The sequence below is a fragment of the Cariama cristata genome, unplaced genomic scaffold (assembly GCF_000690535.1).
Source record: "Cariama cristata isolate BGI_N322 unplaced genomic scaffold, ASM69053v1 scaffold1132, whole genome shotgun sequence".
In the NCBI taxonomy this organism is placed as follows: domain Eukaryota; kingdom Metazoa; phylum Chordata; class Aves; order Cariamiformes; family Cariamidae; genus Cariama; species Cariama cristata.
Window position 1 is genome coordinate 98,187 of NW_009602058.1, and position 14,538 is coordinate 112,724.

At 46.5% G+C, this 14,538-nt stretch overlaps 1 protein-coding gene across 1 annotated transcript in view; it reads right to left on the bottom strand.

Annotated features, from left to right (window-relative positions):
• Window positions 1-13,615, bottom strand: part of LOC104157286 (parathyroid hormone/parathyroid hormone-related peptide receptor) — a 54,782-nt gene extending 41,167 nt beyond the window's left edge. The window contains exon 1 of the mRNA XM_009694570.1: window positions 13,509-13,615. The gene's annotated coding sequence lies outside the window, so the exon portion shown is untranslated. The remainder of the gene's footprint in view (window positions 1-13,508) is intronic.
• Window positions 13,616-14,538: the final 923 nt, after the last annotated feature.

A 14,538-nucleotide genomic window follows, 5' to 3' on the forward strand; every position in this document is an offset into this window, starting at 1 on the left:
TAACAACTTGGCTTCTCTCTGTTGTTTTCCTTTCCTCCTGGTCATTTCTCCAAAGAGATTCACACTGAATTACAAGAAGAAATCTGAAAAATGGTGAGGAGTTTCAGGAAAACAATAAAAAAATCCACAAGCCAACCATTTTCCTGATGGCTATACTTTAAAACAAAAAAAAAAAAATCCATGTTTACAACCCTTTTTATAAGCTGTCATTAGAAAAAAAAAATTCACCACCTGCAAGTAGCGTATTTTTGGCATGGTAAAAATAAGTCAGTCTCTTCTGAGACACTGTTAAACAATATTTAGAAGCCGAGATGATCAGAAGGGATCCAGTTTGTTCTAAATGCTGATTGAAAAGCTTTTGAAAAATTTCTTTTTTTGGGTGAAAAATAGTTTGAGGGTTCAAATATGCTGTTTGGGTCGATACAGCTCGTAAGTTCCTTCATTGAAAAGGAACAGAAAGAAAAAATCTTCCAGCAAGAGGGAAAGACTGGTAGGGTCGGAAGATTTTGCTGGTGGCCCTGGAGGAGCATAGAAGGCTTGGTCTGCTTAATCCAACAAGAGAGAATGAGAAAGAAGGGTTTTCTCATCCTGTTGGTAAGCAGTATGACTGGAGATGAGCTACGAAAGTGGAAAATGATGCAAAAATAAACAGGTGTAAACTGGCAGTGAAAAAAACTTATACTGGAAATTAAGAGAGAGCTTCTGTCCTTCAGATGAGTCGTGTTCGGGATGAGGTCAGTAAGTTTCACGTCCCTGAGTGATTTTAAGTTGGTATCATTAGAGCAAACGGAGGCTGTGGCATTAATGGGGCTAGGAGGAGAGCACCGTGTCACTGCCACCCTCGCCCTGAGGCAGGTCGGTGTATCTTCATCCTGCTCCAGTACCCTACATGCTGCTGTTTTGCGGTCAGCAAAGTCATTTGTGTTTCCCAAAGAGACCTCAGTTTTCCAGCTGGTTACCTCCTTCTACTCCAGATCTCAGAAATCATCTTACTTGCGCTGGGGGCAATCACTTCCAAGGACAAGAGAAATTCCAAACCAGTCCGGATTACTCCTTCCTTCCTTCCCAGGTACAAAGACGCCAACACAGCTCCTGTGTGTAATTGTGCTCTCATCTCTTGGTCTTGAGATACCCAGCTCAACGCTTCCTCAAGGCAAGCTAAGCCACAGCAGAGCTCAGCCTCTCTTCCCAGCACTACCTCCCCACACCAGTAAGGGTCACCTCCTCTAGTTTCCTGATTCATTTGCTATAAGGCTGTTTTTTACTTCTCAGCCCAACAATCCACCTCGCTCAAGTCCTCAGCTTCAGCTGAAGGCAGCCCCAAGTGTTCAGGCAACAAAGCCCTCATTGAAATACAGTCTTGAGTCTGAGGGACATGTGTTGGGAGAGATGATGCTAAATCCTATTCACCCACTGCCTTCCCAGGGGCGGGAGCTCAGGTCATAGAATCATAGAATCATTTGGGCTGGAAGGGACCTTTAGAGGTCATCTAGTCCAACTCTCCTGCGGTGAGCAGGGTCATCAGCAGACAGCTCCTCCTTGTCCATCTCTGCAAAGGACATACCATCACCACCACAAAGCAGGCACTTTGAGAAGACAAGGCAGGTGGAAACGTGTCAGTTCACCATCTAACTAGACGTTACTAGCACCTCATCGAAATGCACTGAATGGCATGTTCCTCTAAATGTCAATCACAATAGGGCAGGTATATACCTGCTGGGTCTAAGTCAGAAAATCTGATTTATTCCTCTGCATCTGCATGCCTTTTTATCACAGACCATCTTTACCCATCTTCTAAGGCTCGACTGTAAAATCCTCCAGGCAGGGTCTGTGTCTCAGTGCCTGAAGGTTACTATTATAGTGTACCCATTCATCTCACCGGTGCTTGGACTGACATGAATACTCCCTTACAGTAGTACCCTACTACAGAGTAGTTATAGTAGCACAGACTACCGTAGTTTTAGAACAGACGTGCCTTGCAGCTCTCCGTAGCCCTTGAGGGCTGAAATCTCAGGGCATGGAAATTGTAGTCATTATCACAAGCCAATGTGATACTCAGGAAGGAGCAAGCAAACGCTCTGTTTGATGTCATTGCTGCGGGACTTGCCTTTTGAAGGCGGACAGGCCGGTCGCAGAGTGCTTTGTGAAAGGGCTGCACCACATGCATCTCTCGTTTTGCTCTTTCTTCGTTTCGGCTTACCCACCTGCGCCTGGTCAGAAATCCCAGCACGCTGCAGGTTGCTTTGGTGGAAGAGAGAGGAAAGGAGAGGCATATTTGGTCCATGCCTACCCACTGCTCGGACCGTATCCCCAGGGTGCAATGACGGATATTCTCTCCTGCCTGCTACTTTTCCCTTGCCTCCTCCCTCCTTTCCTTCCCCCCAGTCTCAATTCCGATTTCTGTGCAAGTGGTAGATGCATGTGGAGAACACATTAAAACCATCTGTGAGGCTGCTTGGCAGCTGGAGAAATGCAAACATGGTCTTGAGGTGTTTATCTAGGGGTATGGAATATAAATCAGCCCAACTTATTCTGGCACTGTGCAAGGCACCAGGGAGACCACATTTGGAATACGGTGTGCAATTGTGGTCACTCTATTACGGGAAGGACATTTGGTGGATTGGAAACAGGCAGGGAGGAGTAACCAAAAAAATGACCCAGCATTTTGGGACAGGAGGGGGAGAAAGGGAGGCTTGGAGGGTCAGTGCCTCTGTATAGGGGTGTTTGGTGTTGCAGATGCATTTCAAACCTGGCTGTCAGAGCGTGTGTGTATAAGTGCCTGCATATGTATATGTATAAATCTATAGGTGGGTATGTCTGTAGGAAGGGGGGTGTATTGTTGTTGACCTGTTTTGTGCAATGCAGGGGGAGCGTGTGTCTGTTTTGAGGAAAGATGCTCCGTGTGCACCCAAGGGTATTTGTGTGGGCAGCTGGGAGCACAGTGGTGCAGTGTCTCTCGGTGGAGCTGTGCACGACGTGGGCTGCACCCACGCGTGCATCTCTGAACGCATCTGTGTACATATGGGTACTGCGTGCTGGCCAACATGAGGGGAGGGTGAGGAGAGGGGATGGATGGATGTAGGTTCTGCTTGTTACTACTCGGAGACCTTTGCTGGTCTGCACACCAGTGTTTAGTGGGTAAAACACCCCTTGCATGCTCAGCCTTGGAGCAACTGGACTTTGGAGGAGAAGGGTGCGTGGGCCAGGGGCTGTTCCAACTCACAATGTGTCTTTACTCACCCCAAGGCAGAACGGGAAAGTCTCAAGGTTATGAGTGCTACCAGACAATTACTAGCGTGACACAGCTCCAGAGAGCTGGCTACCCTGACATCACTAGCCCATTTCACATGCTGCCTCTCCACTTACTGCATTCACAACCTGGAAGAAGAAATATCACCTTCAACATCTCATGTGATAACACCTGACCTGCCGCTACTGGCCTGGCTAAGCCCAGGCATCCTTCTCTCCTCATCCCAGTACATCTAGTCCTTCCAAAACCCTCCAGATCTCCCTCTGAGAGGGGATAGTGTGGTCATATCAATCATTAAAATAAGCATAGAAACAAGGTTGATAATTAGTATTGCAGTTCAGCCATCCTACGTACTGTTTTTCACCCTTTCTCCATGTTACTTTGCTACCTACTACACCTGGACCATTTATGCCTATCATAACTCCTGAGACCTGCTCCTCCTGTGCATTACAAGACTTATATACCTGCTCAGCAGACATTTCTTAACCAGGTTGGAAGCCCTTGGCCAATCGTAGAGGCCAACCGTTGGTATTTCCTATCTCTTGCTAGCTCTTATTCAGGCACGGCTGGCAAGCAGCCCTCTGTGAAAAACTGCAAGCCTTCACTAGTCATCACAGTCTGCTGATTTGAAAGGTGGCTGTGGTAGATGGGCTTGGTGGGAGATGACATCACTCTGTAGGGTTTCAGTGCTCTTTCGACCCATCCCAGAACCACAGATGCAATGAGAAAACCCGGACTTGACCAAGACTCACTGATTGCATCTATACCAGTGAATACAACAGACCATAGCCCATTTTCAGGCCCTTCAAGTCCAGCACGGCTCATATCCACGAATCTGAACTCCCCTTCATGCATTCCCTAGAAGAACAGTCTTGTCTGTGCTGTCATCTCGAAAGGTCTCCTGATCCATGCTGGATCCTGGATGGGGTCCACTGGGGCAGTGACAGCTGTCTCAGGCCAAAACTCTGCTTGGGAGCATGCTAGCAAGGGATGCTTTAGTTGTTTGCAGGACAGTATTTAGGTCATTGTCCTGGCCCTGCATCATTAAGCCGCAAGGACTGAGAATAGAAACAGGCAGAAGATAGAAAGAGGAGGAGAACATACGGCTTTAGAGAGGTCTGGGGTGTTTAGGGCAAATTCTGAGTGTCCTGGATGCGTTTGTCTCCCTTGACTTCTAAGGCATCTGAGGCTACTCACAACCTCTGAGGAGATCCTGGCAGGATGGATTATGAAGAGACAGTGCTTGAGCCTCTGGAGAGAAAACCAGGAGTAGATCCTGGGCTTTTGCAAGCCCAGGGAGAGCCTGGGCTTGGGTATAGGTCCTTTAGGGACAATGGAGCCGTAAACTCAGATGTGTAACCCACACACCTTAAGTAAATACACAAGGCTTCTCAACTAAAAATAACCCCTTTCCCTAGCAAATAGGTTTGTTTATTAAGAAAACAAGCAATTTTGAGGCAAGCTGCAACACCTAGGACTCTGAGAAAGGATTGCCGATGGCCTTTGCTAATAACAGGTTTGTGTAAAAATCTCTCTTCCCCCACAAAATGTCCCATCTCCTTTTCCAAACCAGGGAAAGACAGACTTTTAATTCATGAGTGAAAAAAATAAAAAAAATTAAAAAAAAATCAGGTCTGATGGCTTGTAGCTGGGAATTTCACTTCATCCTCTTCCAGGTTTAACTTTGGGGTGGCATCAGGCTGCCCACCACAGCTGAAATGTAATATTTGTGTACGTAGAGGAGAAATTTTAGGGTTTCCTGTTCTTTCCAAAAGGCTTTCATCTAGAGACTAAATTTAAAGAAAAAAGGAGGAGAGGAGAAAAAAGAGAGAAAAGAAGAAAGGAAGCCAAGTGCTTGTGGGGACAGGTTTTTGAGTATTTTTTGTTTCAATACGTTGGGTCTCCTTCCCTCAGTGTCTTGGCCAAAAGTGGCAGATGATGCACATAGCCTGAGACAGGGGTTGCACACTGAACTGGCTTAGCCCTGTCTCCCCATGGCACAGGCCCATCTGGGGCTGTGCCCATGTCACCCCATGGATCAGAGTCCATGGCAGGTCCTCAGGCTGAGAGACACGCCTGGGAGGTGGAGAGATTACAGATGACACTGTCTACGTGATCTGTCCTAGGAGGACAGGAGGAGGCTCACCCTCCACTAACTAGGATAAAACTAAAAATTAACATTTTTAGAGGGAAAAAAGGGAATTTTCAATTTTTACGCATAAACAGTGGTTCATTATTGCTGAAGAAAGTTTAGAATTTTTAATATTTTAGCTTTTTGTTTGCTAGGACTTTCCTTTGGACTATCAACCCTGCCACCAATCACACATGTAACAGCCACATATTCTCACTCTCCAGAAACGTTTGGCATGCCTATTGTTCACCCTGATGCTCTTTAGTCCCTAATTCAACTCTTGAAATGTAGCTTGGACACATATTTAATTAAATTGCATCTGGTTTATTTCAACTGAAGAAGATATTGCTGAACCACGGTAGCAGATAACATATTTGAATACTCCACTTGACAGCTAATTGCCTGATCTTTCAGGGCATGGGCCAGGAATCAGATGAAAATTAAACTCAAGACAGACAGCGAGCATCCCTTCCAGCCTCTGGAAGTCTCCTTCCAATGAACCTCTCCTTCCAGTCTCTACCAGATGGGTGGACACCACTACTCCCATACTCCCATCAACTCTTTCCTTTTTTCATGACATACAGTTCAAGTTTTAGGCCTACTATACTGATTTTTATGGCTGTTTTTAGTAGCTGAAGCTACATTAAGATCTGCCCTTTGTCACAAGGATGAAGCCAGTGCTGGACAGGTTTTTGAGGGTGCAGGTTGGTTGGGAGAACAACATAACCACTCACCCGATACTTTGATAGGAGCTGCTCTGGAAACCGCTGCCTTTTGGCACTGCAAGGCACATGGCACTGCTTAATAATCGTGCAGGTTGAAGAAAAGAATACTGTGGATTTAATAAAACTGAGACAGTAAAACCCAGCAAAGGGAAAAGGACAACGCTAAGTGGAACAGATGGGAGACCAAGGTCTTTCTGCTTTCAGAGGACGGTGGAGCGTGATTCGAGGTACTTGTCTCTTCTGGGCTGGCTGCTTCCTGGGGAAGAGCTCATGAAGTCCATGCACAGGCAGGATCACATTTTTCACTCAAAAAGCCAATTCTGGTGTATGTCTCCATGCCAAATTCAAGCCTGTGCTGGAGGAATGACGCATGGAAACCTGCTCCTCAAAATCTGATTTCCCCTCTTGGGGGCAAGCAGCTGTGCTGGACTCACAGGTCCCTGCCATAGCATTTCTTCTTCACTTGTGTTAACTTGTGTAGCTGTTTCTAGTCTGCGATTGTCGAGTAAATGTATTGGGATTGGGTAGCTGCAAGGTGAGAGGGAACAGCAGGTATCAACCCAAAATCAAGGTTCGGTGCTGATCCAGGTTACCTCCCGCCTCTTAAGACTCACGAATATCTCTGAAATTCAGATTTTTCCTTTTTTTAAGATGTTGGTTGAATGAATATTAGAGGGGGGAAAAAAGTAAGTTGCAGTGCTGAAAGGTGGGTGAAACCAATCAATGCCCTCACTAAACTGAATGGGAGTCTGCTGGTTTATACCAGGAAAAGAACTGGGCTGTGAAATGCACTCAGCGATGAGATGGGCAAAAGAGGAGGAGAATCCAGGTACCCATGGCACTGCAGGAAATTTCAAATGTGTTTTCCTCTTTTCGAAACAAAACCAGAGGCTTTAAAGCAAGAGCGATGACGAGAGTTTTGAGTTTCAGTCAAATGGGGTTTGTCCAAAGATTTTCATCACTTTCTGTCCACCTGGATTTGAATCTTTGTAGCCTCACCTTGAATTCCAGGACAAAAGGAAATGTGGTTTGTGGCTTGCGCCCTGGCTGAAGAGTAAGGAGATGAGAATCCAAATCTTGGCTCTGCCACAGACTCTCCTTTGAGATCGGAGGCGAGGCGTTGAATATCCCTCTGCGTCAGCTCCCAAGAATGAGGACAGCAGCCCTACCAAACTTTCATGCCAGCTTACGTGATATTTCTTTCTATCTAAAAAATAACACAAAAAACCCATCAAGGTGTCCCAAATTCCCTCACTGCCTCCGAAAACACGGATCATTGACTATTATGGAGCGGAGTAAATCACAACACTGGGCTGGGATCACACCCAGGCAGAGGCAGGATCCAAGCAGCCCTCTGCCAGGTGGTACCTGGCAACTTCTGATGAACAAGGATGGGCACGGCCCAAGGGTGACCGCAGGACGGGATCTGACAGCACTAATTGGACGCATACACCCCTTGACGTGAAGTGGGGCTGCGTGGGAGCAAGGAGAGAAGGCAATGGGGGATAAGCCAGCTTTTCAAAAACCAGTTTTCAAAACCTCAGATGTTCGGCAGGTAATGCTCAGTGCAGTACTGCTTACACCAACACCTTTCTTTCCTGGCACTGCTCCTCTCCCTGTGATGACTCTGTTGTTTATGGGGCTGCATGATGAACCAGATCAGGAAGCTGATCCAGCTGAAAAACGAACCTCATAGAATCATAGAATCATTTGGGCTGGAAGGGACCTTTAGAGGTCATCTAGTCGACTCCCCCTGCGGTGAGCAGGGACATCTCCAACTAGATAAGGTTGCTCAGAGCCCCATCCAAAAAGTCTCTTTCTCAGGTCAATCAGTTGTGCCATTGGCCCTGCTCATACTTGCATGCAAAAAGGAATCTGAAATAGCAAATGAAGTCATGCTTTTTGGTGATAAGAAAACTGGCCTGTGTACACACGCAGGTCCTTAGCAACTTGGCCACCATCAATGAGTCCTGCTCAGCCCTTGTTAGCCAAGCTGTCCTATCAAGGATATGGGCTTATGGTGAAGTCACTCCTTCCCTTGGCCATAGAGATGCCCTGTAGGACCAGTTCAAGACTTGACATACAGTTAGGAGTCTGTGGGACTCCATCTTCTCCTTGTCTGAGAGAAGAGACGTTACTGCTGTTTCCTCACACCTTCCATCTGGCTGCCTCTGAGCTGGCAGAAAAACAGTGCTTCATTCAGCCTGGTTCAAATCCAGGTATGAACTCGAAGTGTTGATGAGATCAGGTCTGCAGGAAGAGGTTCTCAGAAGGCTCCTTGGAGAAGCAGAGGCTGTCTACAGCAGTGCACACCCCTATTTCTCATGGCTTAGAGAGCCACGAGAGGGAAGTACCCCTGCGTGCTCATAGCAATGGATCCATCTTTTAAAGTCTTCTTCTGACTTCATCCACAAACTATAACATCGAACATGGAGGGGTGCAGGACAAAACCCCAGAGCAGAGATTTGAAACCCGGACCTCAGGCTGCAGAGCAGTCTTCACTTGTTGCAGAGCTTTCGTAAGCATCCAGTGTGAAGCAGCTCTAAACCAGCCATGAGGTCAAAAGCCTCTTTTCCTTTGACCTCTGAAGTCGCGTTTCCCTGGAGAGATGGGACTCTCAAGTCCAAAGCCACTCCTTGTTGACTTGGCCCAGGGATTTTAAGCAGAAGCTTTCTCCTTTCCCAAATATCCTACACCACTGTGTTGTCAGCAGAGTTCTCCCACAGGCAGAGTTGCTCCATGCTGAAGGTGACTACAACGGTCCCAGAAGGATTCGGGCTCTACAAGCAGATCGTGAGGTTGGGCAGCTGAGATCCAGCTGTTGCACCGGTGCTTTTTGGTACTTACAGACATAGAGAAGCAGAACTAATAGAAGAGATTTCAATCTCCTTTTTCATTTTTTACGTGCTAGGCAGTAAAGCATTGTTTCTAGGAAGTAATAACATAGATTTAGATTCCTTCAAGCACAGCTGAATGTGAATCTTTTCCCTCACCACAAAGAACTGTGTAAGAAAGGCTGAAAAATCTCATCCTTTGATAACTATGTGATGTGCTTTCCTTATGATCTCCCCAAAACTAGCCTCATCATGGGCTTGTCCTTTCTCCTTCTTTGAAATGACAAACCAAACACAGATTTGAACATGCAAGATAACCAGAAACAACATGAAAATAAAAAAAAAAAAGAGAGAGACAACATGCAAAGCTCCTCTTCTTTTCCAATGTAAAAGATAAATTACCCAGACCTGCCCTTCTCTTCTTGTCCACCTCTGTACCTGCTGCATTGTAGTTATGCCCTCACCAATCTTTGATTACTGAGCCTTGAAGTCTACAGAGAGGAAACAATCACCCCAAGGAGCCTCAAAGATGTTGGCCTGTGATCCTAAATCCCCTGGACAGGACTAATCATAGAAATGTTTGTTGGAAGGGACCTCTGAACATCTCCTGTCCAACCTTCAGCCTTCAAAACTGGCATGAATCAGGTCAGTTATGGGTTTGTCTTGCCAACTCTCAAAAATCTCTGAAGATGAAGATCCCACCACATGTTCAGGTAAGCTATCTTAATGCTAGACTACCCTCCTCAGAATCACACCATCATCATCAGTAACCATATCACCCTGCAGCGTGAGTGTTAAGTGGTCCATCTAAATCAGCAATCCTAGGTTTAATCTGTGATTAACATCTGGAGACAGGTGGGAGGCAGATGCCACCCCAAAAGATGCTCTTCTCTGTCCACCAACTCTAGAAGGAGCACAGATATTCAAGGTCATCAGTAATCCACCTCTGCTGCACACAGCTATCACCAGCACTGTGACCACCTTGGCTCAAATTCGTAATGGCCCCAATGACCATGACTTTTGTTTTATGAGTGACTTCTTCAGCTGAAGTTCACTATGCCACTGTCACATCAGATGAAACCATACTCCCTTACCCTCTTTTGCAAGACAGATTGTTTGACCTTGAAGTCCTCCAGGGTGCCATGGAGTAGCTCTGCTTTATTACGGACAGAGAGGGAAGATTGTGCAAACGTTTTGGGGTCTCATGTATGATCCTTATGGCCATTTATTGACCACATGGAGACAGTTTCTCTCATTTAGAAGACATTCAGAAATCAAATGTAACACAGGCAGGTTGAAGCAGGAGTGTATGCTGCCTCCTGCATTGCATACCTTGAGCCTGGGCTGATTTGTCTCTTTTTGTGGTCACTTTCATTGTTGTTGTTTTTTTGTTGTTGTGGGGTTTTTTTGCTGGGTTTGTTTCTTTTTTTTTAAAATATTTTAAGGGGGCTAAGCTGTGCCTTTTCCCTTTTGTCCTTTGAATACCAGCCAGATCAATAAATCATTGTAGGCCATATGCTCTGCTCCCTGTGATCTGCAAACATACTTCTCAGTAGGGCTTGGCCCACCTCTAATATAAAATAAGTCTGTTCTACACTGGCAAAAGCAGCCTTCAGAGTGAGACCTATTCATCACACTGCTGAAAAGAAAAATAAATTCCAGGGTCATGGGTTGAGTCTCCAGCCTTGCTTTCAGGAGGCACTGGGAGCTGTCAAGGAGCACGACTGGCTGCCCTGGAAGAGGTCTTGCAAAGAGACAAGGTCCTTTGTGCATCTGACATGGTGACCATCAGTCAGCATTGCTGGCAGGTAGACTTGGTATCGATATAGTGGCACATAAATGCCATGGGCTGCCATTACCATCAAACAGAGTCAAACGGACCTGGGCACAGCTCTTTGCCTGCCTGCAGAGTCACTTGTTTTCCTTCCAGGAAAGGTTAGGTCTTGCAGAGCCAAAATACAAATGCATTGTGAGGGACGACTCTGTCCTACACCACTAAAAATCCAAAGACAAGACAGATAGGGGACCTGGCAGGGCAGTAACACAACCCAAGTCCTCAATAGCAGTTAGAAGAGTCCACCTGCCACCCAGGTGGGTGCTCCTTAGAAATACTCCGAGAGATATCACAGGAGACTGCTTGAAGGCTTGGGGTGGTCATCCAGAATTTGTATTGCTCCAAGTCACAACCACTTTGCCCCCCATATTGTCTGCAAGCCAGGGCTGGTGAAGATCATGTTGCCCTTCCCAGGCTTTTTCTTTTGTGTCTGTATTGAAGGAAGAGGCAATGGGATGAGGTCCTCCATCTGACTGAGAAGGGCACAGACTCATACATCCTTGGGTGATTAGCACAAACAGAAACCAGTCCCCAGTTTCCTTATCATCAAAGGAGGAAAGGACTGGACCTAACGACTTTTCAGCCTGGGCTCTGAATCCTTTATGCAAAAACTAAGCTTCCAAGCCTTAGCCAATTAATTACATTAAAGCTAACACAGTGCAGATTACAACCTTTTGTTCTGTCGCCCTTCAACCCACAATAGGATCTAAAACTATCCATCCTCTTTGACTCCTGCAGCATGAAGGAGCAGACAGAGTGCAAAATGGAGATTGAGTCAGTCTGTTCACAAATACCCCATAAGATTATCTTTTCATGTGTCCAAGGGCATCTGTAGTCTAAAAATCTGTGGATGGCATCTCTTCTGCAAAGTGGAAAGATCTTTTCCAAATTGAAAAACCCTATGTCTGCCACCATGGACTCTTTAGACGGTCTCAGAGATGGTCTGGCAACTCACTACCTTGTTTGTGAAGTGCTAGAGTGAATTTCTGGGGTGCTGGAGGCACTGCCACTGGAGGTTCTTTCACAACATCTTAAGAAAACGTTTCTTGGGAAAGGTTAAATCAGAATTCATTCTGCTTTTGGATTAGTGGACCTCTTGCAGATTAATTTGATCTATCTATTGCTAATGACTGCCTTGAGTCTTTAAAGCCTTGGATATACTGCTGTAAATACTGACATCAAGATGATTCCTCCTCTTTGCTGAACTTTTTGGGACTGGACTGAGATTTTCTATAGAGGATGGAGGAGCAAGTCTGGGTTTTATTGTTTGAGCAGCTCAGAACAGCTTTTTCCAAAGCCAGGACTTGGGTCCATGAGATATCTAAATGACAATGTATTAGAATTCTTTCTGTTCCAGTCAATGGCAGAGCTCATGCTGGCCTCAGTCGCAGAGTCAGGTCTCAAAACAGGACCAAGGGCATGTTTGCAAAGCCCTGTGATTTGGTTTCTTTGACCACGGTGAAGAACCCAAAGTCTGCTTGCCAGTCATACACATCTCCCCAGCCCCACCAACACTGCTGCTGACAATTAAGGAGAGAGATCAATACTAAATGCTGACAGTCTCATGGAGAAGAGTTAGAAAATAGGGTGTGAGAGCAAGACCAGCTGGTTGATATCACCACTTCCCAAGGTAGGCAGGTGGTCTACAGTACAAGAGAAGGAAATGCCTTTGCACATATGCTTTTTAATGAGGTGTTAATTGGGCATTGAGTGAACAGGACAAAGAAACAACAGAGGATGTGGCTTGAGGTTTTGGATGATGTAAAGCAGGAGGCCTGGAAGAAAATGAAAGCTGGGCTCTTATGGCCCCTTACTGTCATTTCCAACAGGAGAGGGACACCAAGTGGGCAGGCAACTCTGCTTTAAAATCACAGCTGACTTTGGGGACCTTTCCTTCTACCAGAATTATTTCCAAGTACTCCCACAGTGCTGGCTGTGGGAAGAGAGATGTCTGAGGTGCAACAGTGAAGGTGAGAAGCATTCTAGCTTGTCCCCTTCTCTCAGGCAATAGAGGTAGATGGGACAAGTTCCCCACCCAGGACTAACTGGGTGGTTGCAGGGTGCCTCAGCATACACCCCCAGAGCCAATAATTAACACATGTAAAATTGGTGAAAGAAACCAATGGGGTATGATTACTTTGCTACCCACATGAGAGAGCTTTCTCCCTTCCTTCTCCCTCTAGCCCTACATCTGGTAGTGATTTTGCAGCCCAAAATAGAAAAGAAGTGGAAGACAGAGGTTTAGCTGAGCTTGGGCTCATTTGAGAAAAATAGAGAGAGAGTATCAGAGGGAAACAGAGAAGGGGTGTTGGAAGGATGCTTCGTTTCCCATACTACTGGTGCCTTGCTGCAAAAAATCTTGGGACAACTGATGGCTGACGCTACCTCCCATGCTTTGCCTGGTGATGCTAACTCCTGTGCATTGCCTGGGCTTTGGGTATAGTGATAAAGGCTGTAAGCCCATGACCATGACTCTTGCTTGCATCCTCCTGACCCCTTGGCATCTGGAGTTCCGGAGCAGGAGAAAGAGGCTGTGACAGCTTTGCTTTCCAACACCTTGTGCTGAAAGATCTTCCCTGTAGGCTAACCTGAAAACCCAATGTGTTGGGCCTTCTTCAGCTGCCTCCCTCGCATGCTCTGAGCTCTGCATATGGGCCTGAGGGGAAGGGCTGGGGTTGAGCAGAGAGGGGCCCAGCCCCAGCCACGCAGTCTGGGTTGCTGTAGGAACACTCACCATGCACCTTGGGCACCTTGGCTTTCAGGTGTCGTTCGCACTTAGCCTTGGCTTTTAGCAGTAGGAAGATCTGCTCCTCTTTGGTGATGACATCATCAGCATCCACCTGCAGCGATGGGGAGAAATGAGGTTAAACCTCAGCACGTGAAGAGCAGCAGGACACAAACTTTCTAGATAATGCAGGCGATCTGAATGCAAAAATCTCCTTTGCTTCAGCAGTTTCCTCCACCAGCCTTGCCCTGCGTATCTCAGCCTGTTCAGCAATGAGTGACCCAAGCAACATCTCTTACTAGATGCCACATGGAATCATCTGTGTACATGGCCAAGGAAGTTCACCCTGCAATTGCTCACATCGTACACATGCACCCAGAGGAAGGCAGCAATTTCTGGGGTAGCATGCCCCAGCTTGCAGGGATGAGCCTATTATCCAAAAGGAAAAAAAAAATCCTAGTAAATAATATCATACCAAGGACTCCTCTCAAGAATTGCAACCTGCCGCCATCAATGCAGTGCTATTTCCACCTCTGCATGCAGACCTTCAGCCACATGGCATCAGGCTCTATAAACATCCTACCTAAAACCAACAACAAGTGCAGAGGGGGCTGCCTTAGGCAGGGCTGTGAGCTGACAGCGTCTGACCCCAAAGACTCTGGGAAAAGAGTCTGTGAGCATCATCCTGGGAAAATTAGGTTTCTGCTCCTGTAAGGTCTCCAGAGGTCAAGGGACAGATGAGGCACAGAGAAGGTGCTTTACCCAGAGCCTTTTTTACCTTCCTCTGCTGCTTGCTGATACGAGGTGATACTTGACCCTCAAAGGCACTTTCTGGTCATAAAAAAAAATAAAAATCTCGCTTCATGAAGCTGGCACATTCCCATCAGGTATGGCTGCCCTCGGGAAGCTGGGGGTACAACTGTGGGGAAGGCTTGTTCTACAAATGCTTGGGTTGTTATAGCATACCAAGCTTTGACCTAATGCAATACTGCTGCTTTAACTTTCTGCTGTGCCTGTTGGGTATTTGTGTGTCCTGCTC